The sequence below is a fragment of the Cottoperca gobio genome, chromosome 10 (assembly GCF_900634415.1).
Source record: "Cottoperca gobio chromosome 10, fCotGob3.1, whole genome shotgun sequence".
Classification (NCBI taxonomy): Eukaryota; Metazoa; Chordata; class Actinopteri; order Perciformes; family Bovichtidae; genus Cottoperca; species Cottoperca gobio.
The window spans coordinates 19,473,366-19,479,975 of record NC_041364.1 but is presented as its reverse complement, the minus strand read 5'-3'; positions in this window follow the sequence as shown (position 1 = coordinate 19,479,975).

The window sequence follows — 6,610 nt, the reverse complement described above, 5'->3', positions numbered from 1 at the left end:
GTCTGTATATCTGTTTGTTTGTCTGTCTGTCTGTATATCTGTCTGTCTGTCTGTATATCTGTCTGTCTGTCTGTTGTCTGTCTGTCTGTCTGTCTGTCTGTCTGTCTGTCTGTCTGTCTGTCTGTATGTCTGTATGTCTGTCTGTATATCTGTTTGTTTGTCTGTCTGTCTGTCTGTCTGTATGTCTGTCTGTATATCTGTTTGTTTGTCTGTCTGTCTGTATATCTGTCTGTCTGTCTGTTTGTCTGTCTGTCTGTCTGTTTGTCTGTCTGTCTGTATATCTGTTTGTTTGTCTGTCTGTCTGTCTGTCTGTCTGTCTGTATGTCTGTATATCTGTTTGTTTGTCTGTCTGTCTGTCTGTCTGTCTGTCTGTCTGTCTGTATGTCTGTATGTCTGTCTGTCTCTGCAACCTTCAGTCACAACTTTACAGACGTGTAGTTGAGCTCAAAATGAAGGTCCAGTTCAAGGAGGTAGGAAGTGGGGAAGGGTCCATTGCCCCCCACCCCCACTTTGTGGCTGGTGTGACCCCATCCCAAGATGGTCTCATGCGTTGTTCAATGTGTCACATATCCTCTTGGGCGAGGCTGTGATGGATAACGTGTGTGACTTTGCCACCTGCGTATGTGGTTCCTTGCTATCTCCTACTCAAACTAAAAGATTGCGTTCCTGTTCAGAAGAACAGGAACGCAATCTTTTAGTTTTTCTCTGAACTTAATCATGACCCTGATCGCTCCTTAACCTTAAGCAAGTTGTTTTAGTTGCCTCAGCTCAGTCTGTTTTCGGTCTCTATTCACGTCTGGCAATGTATGGCTCTTTAGTAGCTAAATGCTCCATTATTTTCACCAGCTAACCATAACTATGTCTAAATCTGTGTTTTCACTAACTTAATGTGTAGTGTGTAAATGTATAACCATAGAGGTGGTAGGTCAGAAAGCACTCATATGAGTTATTTTGGAAGGAACTGACAAACCGCCTAATCTGTCCTAAAGGTATGGACACTCTTTAACTTCAGTTTACTGGATACAGATACCCTTCATATTTGAGCTGGGTCCAGCAGCTCCTCTACTTTTGCTGCAGCACCACTCCTTTCATGGACGTGAGAGCAGCTGTTACCCTTGGGCTAACACACATCAATTATCACCCTATGATTTCATAATTTGTATATTTTCACACTGCTCGGAAGTTGTTAAACTTCCTAACACTGTTCGACACAACTACTTGCAAAGGTTAGTTTAGTTAATTTAGTCAATTTATCACAGATTTGTGGAGTTTAGATAAACAGTTTTGGCTTTTTAAATTCGAAGAATAATAATACGAGGGTGGTCTTCTTACACTGAGACCTATTGTAATTGAAATGGTCCTCTTTGTTGCTCTGGCAATACTCTGCAGACTAGGAAGTTTATGTAGGTCATTTTACCGTTCATCTCAGTGGTTTGGTGGAGTGTTTCACAAAGTGGTGCTCAGAGATAGGACTCTGGCAGAACACAGGAAAACAAACAACTTATAAACTTTTGTGGTTTCCTATTTGCTGACTTTGTATGTGTAGGAGTATGCCATTTTTTTGCTGATGTACACATTTCTTTTATACATCCTGGATGCTTTAGGTCAGTGGAGACAGCGGTACATCTGGCAAAGTTAATATTCCATATAACAGAATAGCACTTTATTGGTTCATTTTACAAAAACATAATGAAGAACTAAAGCCACAATTCAGTCATGGCATAGCATCTCTGCACATTGAAAAATAAAGTTTATTCAAATGCTTCACCGCTGCATGTGGTTTTATGAGGTTTCCTGTAAAGATTCATATTTCCATTCACCTAAGGCAGGGCTTCTGGCTTTGTTTAGATAACCTCCCACACCTATCCAGTATGTATGACAAATAAAGAGTTGAGTCTGTGCTAACACGTACAGACTTATAAATATATTTGACATACAAACTTATGTCAACATATATTTGTTTGTACAAAGGAAACAAGAAGAACATACTGCTTTACCCTGAGAGAACATCCTGAGGAGACATCCCATTATTGTTTATCTGAAGATGAGCACTCTATGAAGCACTCACCATTAGGGCTAGGTAAAGTTATTTTGAGTGGAAGTTGAATCCATTTGTGTCGATTCCAGTGAACATAATCCAGACAGCAATTGCAGTATATAAACAGACTATGTAGGAGGCAGTGTTGATTTTCAGTTCATACCAGAGCTTGCACACAATTACTCACATGTTATGTGACACACACACTTACTCACAAACATGGCCTGTTTAACACCCTCACATGTGCGTTTCACCAAAGTTAACCCTCATGGTACGATGTCGTACCGAAGAAAAAAGTGTACAGCTCCCTGAAATTCAAAGCTGAAGTTGCAAGTTGCCTTTGCAACGAGAGGAAAGTCTTGATGAAGAGGGCTGACCATCACAGAATGTTGAGACCTGGATGAGAAGAAGGGCAGAGCCCCTGCCTCTGTGTCAGGTCAACCCTGACCTTAGGCCTCTGTGGGTTGGGGAAAAGGGCCGGTGCAAATACCCTGTTTGTAAGGGTATAGGGAAAGTGCAGTATTCAAAGTGTGTCACTTATCTATACTTCACTGCTGAGAAGAACTGTTTCATGAATTTCCATAAGCAGTGAGATAGTTAGATGAAATATGCTTGAACTCTTCAACCCATTCATTCCAATGGGTGGTTCCACAATGGTACAATGCTGCCTGCAGGCAACATTCAGACCTGTAATCTTGTTCAAATTTGAAAGAATAACTCTTTTTTCATTACTTACCATTATGGTACGGTGTTGCCTCAAGGCAACGTACCCCAAAAAAGACCCCCCCAAAATTATTTCTTGGAAATTTCTTTAGATTATGTTTATTTGGTCTATTATATGACAAAAAAACACTCCAAACATTTATTTTTTCGAAACTCGAATCATCATGTGTACCATAGAGGGTTAAAACTAAAACCACATGTCAACCATCAGAGAAGTGCTGAAACCAATGAATTGAGCAATGCAAATCGTAATACCAGAGTGAGTGGAGTGATTAGTCATTTAACAAAGTCTGTTTATTATGGAGATCACACCCTAGTTGCTATGGCTAAGTTTGTGTGTTTTGCCACACCTTTCTTAAAACAGCATCCAAAGTACTGACATGTGTGGGTTGTTACACGTTGTAACAGCAACGTAAATAATTTAATACCTGATAATCATGGACAAATTATGAGACAATGGGCTCCTGGGCATGTACATGCAAAAGGCTCCACCGTTTCTCCTACATAGGAGCAAGACACACAGACTTTATAGTTGTTTAGCCTCTTTTTGTTGTAGTTTTGTGTCTCCTTGTGGTTGTTGTTTTTTTTATCTCTTTTTGTATTTTTTGCATCTCTTTGTAGTTGTTTTATGTTTCTTTGTGGTCACTTTGAGTTTCTTCCTGGTTGGTACGTGTCTCATTGAGTGACAGTCTGTAGGAAAAGGCCAGGGGGGGCAGGGGGGGCAGGGGGGCCAGCGGGTCCGTGATACTTTAGGCCATTAAACCATTCATGACTGTGGAAACATTTAATTAATTTCCTCTGTTTTTATAATGAACATTATGGATTTGGAGATCTATCATGATTTGATATTACTCAGTATGAAAGCTTCTCCACCAGCATTTCCTGGACAGAATGTATGCAAGGCATCTTGACAACTCGCTACTTGGCACCAACTGTCCCATTTGAAGCTCCTTTTTTGGCTCTGTGTTGCATGGAAAAACACACAGGTTTACAATTTTGTCGGTGATGCATGGAAACCCCTCGGGCAAATATTCTCTACCAACATGAGTCAAATGCAGTCTGGCTCTCCTCCAGACGAAACGTTATGACATTTAAGCACTGAGCCAGTTGAGTTGAAGCAACCAAGCTTTGATAAAGAGAAGAGAGACACACACTCTCATTCTGCCTCTGTGACAAGAGGGGCTGGCATGGGGGGGGGAAGCTATCTGCCAGGTGAAGCAGGACGATGACTTTCAATCTCGAGTTCCCGCCAATGCACAGGTGAGTCCCACAGAAACAAGAATTAATTCTTTGTTCAAAGGTAGATACGTGAGTTTATTGGATCATCAGCTTTTGAATTATGAAGTTTTGATATAAAGAACCCCTTTAGATATTTGCAGGAATAACACAGAGGTCAACATTGGAGCTGGGGGCAGCGGGGTGGAGAGCACAGAGGCAGGCTTAAAGTTTAAAATATTCTAATGTATCTAATAGACAGAGATTAAGTTAAAATGTATGAAATTCAGTGATATGTAAATCATGTTGGCTGATACAAATTATTTTTATGAGGTGCCTTTATCCTTTATTTTCAAATTAAATTAAATGCCACACAAATGCTTTTTTTCAATGGAAGTTGTCTGAGATAAGGCCCGGTGATGTTCAACCTCAGTCGTGTTTAAAGCTGCTGATAAAACTGAAGAATGTAATGATGGCTTAGTGCTTGCCCGGACATCTGCCTGCTTACACAACACTGCAGCTTCGTCATGAAAACTGAATGAGTCATAAAGAGAAGTATGTGACATATATAAACAGTGTGTGTGTGTGCGCGCGTTTGTTTGCACCTTTGAGGGTGTTTAGCATAGAGATATGATAAATATTTATACTGAAGAGATTGTCCAAAACAAGATAGCAGCATCATACCGAGCTAACCATATGTTGAACTCTGCAGATCAAATCAAGTTTTAAAGTCAGTGTGGGAGATGAGCTCTTGGTGCTGGCCTGGTTCAACCACAGAAATAGTGCTCTCGGCCTCTCGAGGATGGCTGCGTCGGTTCTTGCTGCTGAAGCTGGTGACGGTGCTGTTGTTCCCCCACACAGCAGGCATCCCCCTGCTGGTGGGCTGCGTGTTCAGCCTGCGGGCCCTGTTGCTGCTTCGCTCCCCTCACATCTCCACCAAGCCCTGCACTGTGCTCCTGGGACGTCTGGCTCTCACAGACAGTCTTGTGCTCCTGCATTGGATACTTCAGCTGGCAGCGACGCTCACCTGGTGGAAGGAGGAGGCGGGATGTGACACTAAAATGGGCCTCATGAGGGATGGGTTATCAGTTTGGGGGAGGGAAGCTGTTTATGTGCTCTGTCAGCAGCTGCTTGACGCTCACCACCTGGCCTCTCTGCTCATGCTGGGGCTGCTGGGACTGGAGGCCATGCTGGTCTCACGCTGGCCTCAGCAGACTCGGAGATTCAGGACTTCTCACTGGGCTCAGCTCAGTTGCAGCCTGGTCTGGACACTTGTGCTGGTAGAACTGTTGTTCTCGCTCCACTCAAGTCTTTTGCAGGACTCCAGACCTCAAACTTATTCCTCAACACTGCAAACCTCTCAAAGTTCTCCTCTGGGTCTGGTGCCTCTACCCTCCCTTCCAGCTTTCTCCTCCTGCCTGAGGAAGACATTATGGCTGGTGAATTTATGGCTCCATTATTCTGTCCTCAATAGCAGACCACAGAAGAGAAAGAGCTCCTTTCATTAAAAGCTTTGGCGGTTAAATGTTCCTTGCCATTTTTATTCTATTTAATTTATATAATAAAAGTACTTTTAATATGTGCAGTAATTCTGAGTATGATCTCTTTATATGGCCCTTAAATTAAGGATATGTAACTTTAGGGGAGACACTTCAGGTGAACAGGGTAAAGATTGTAACTAATAGATATCACCACGAAACTTCTCCAGTTGATTACTTACATAAAGACAAATATATGTTCGTATTGCAAGTTTCCCGATATGTTATGTTTAAATATATAACTGATGCATTATCTTATTAAATATGTGTTAATATGCATACACTTCGGGAACACAAATCTGAACATTGGATAAAGGCAGGTTATATCTTTTGGTTCCATTTTGTTGACATCAAAGGGTCAACATTATTTACAGGGGGAATTTTGGATGTGTCTTTTTATCACTCATCAAATCATGAAGCCACTGTCAACAGCCATTAAAAAATGTTTATGTTTTTAGTAATAAAACGTCAAATAAATCAGGCTATGAATGATTTATGAACAAAGCCCTCTGTAAGAACCTTCAGAAAATAGATAATAGATGGGAATGAAAGTGGAAAGTTGTGAAAGTACTCATTTTGAGAAAAAGGCCTTCAAAGAAATGTATTGTAAAATTCAGTACCCTACATTTTGCTACATCAGGTGAAAAGAGTAAACATTTTTAACTAATATATATCACCAAAAAACTTCCCTAGTTGATAACTGACAATCATTTTCTAAAGTTTTCTGAAATGTTATGTTTAAATGTAATGAAGGCATTATCTAATGCTAATGTTTGGTGTATTTAAGAGAAATCTACAGACAGAAATACACAAAAAATATTGGATGTTTTCTTTTCACTAGTCTGAAAGAAGACACGTTAGGAAAGCCAAATAAACCAAATTCTCAAAAGAGATCAGTACATGAATTTATATTATAATTTTTTTGCCTATTGTGTTTCGCCTCAAATTGTATCTACTGGTATGTAACTTTAACTGAACAATGGCCCATGTGGCTACAAGTGTTAATTACATCACACAAATTGACTGTACACGTGTCTGCACTTTTACAGATACTGATCAAACTGAAATGTTTATGTCTGACATGCTAGAACATAGT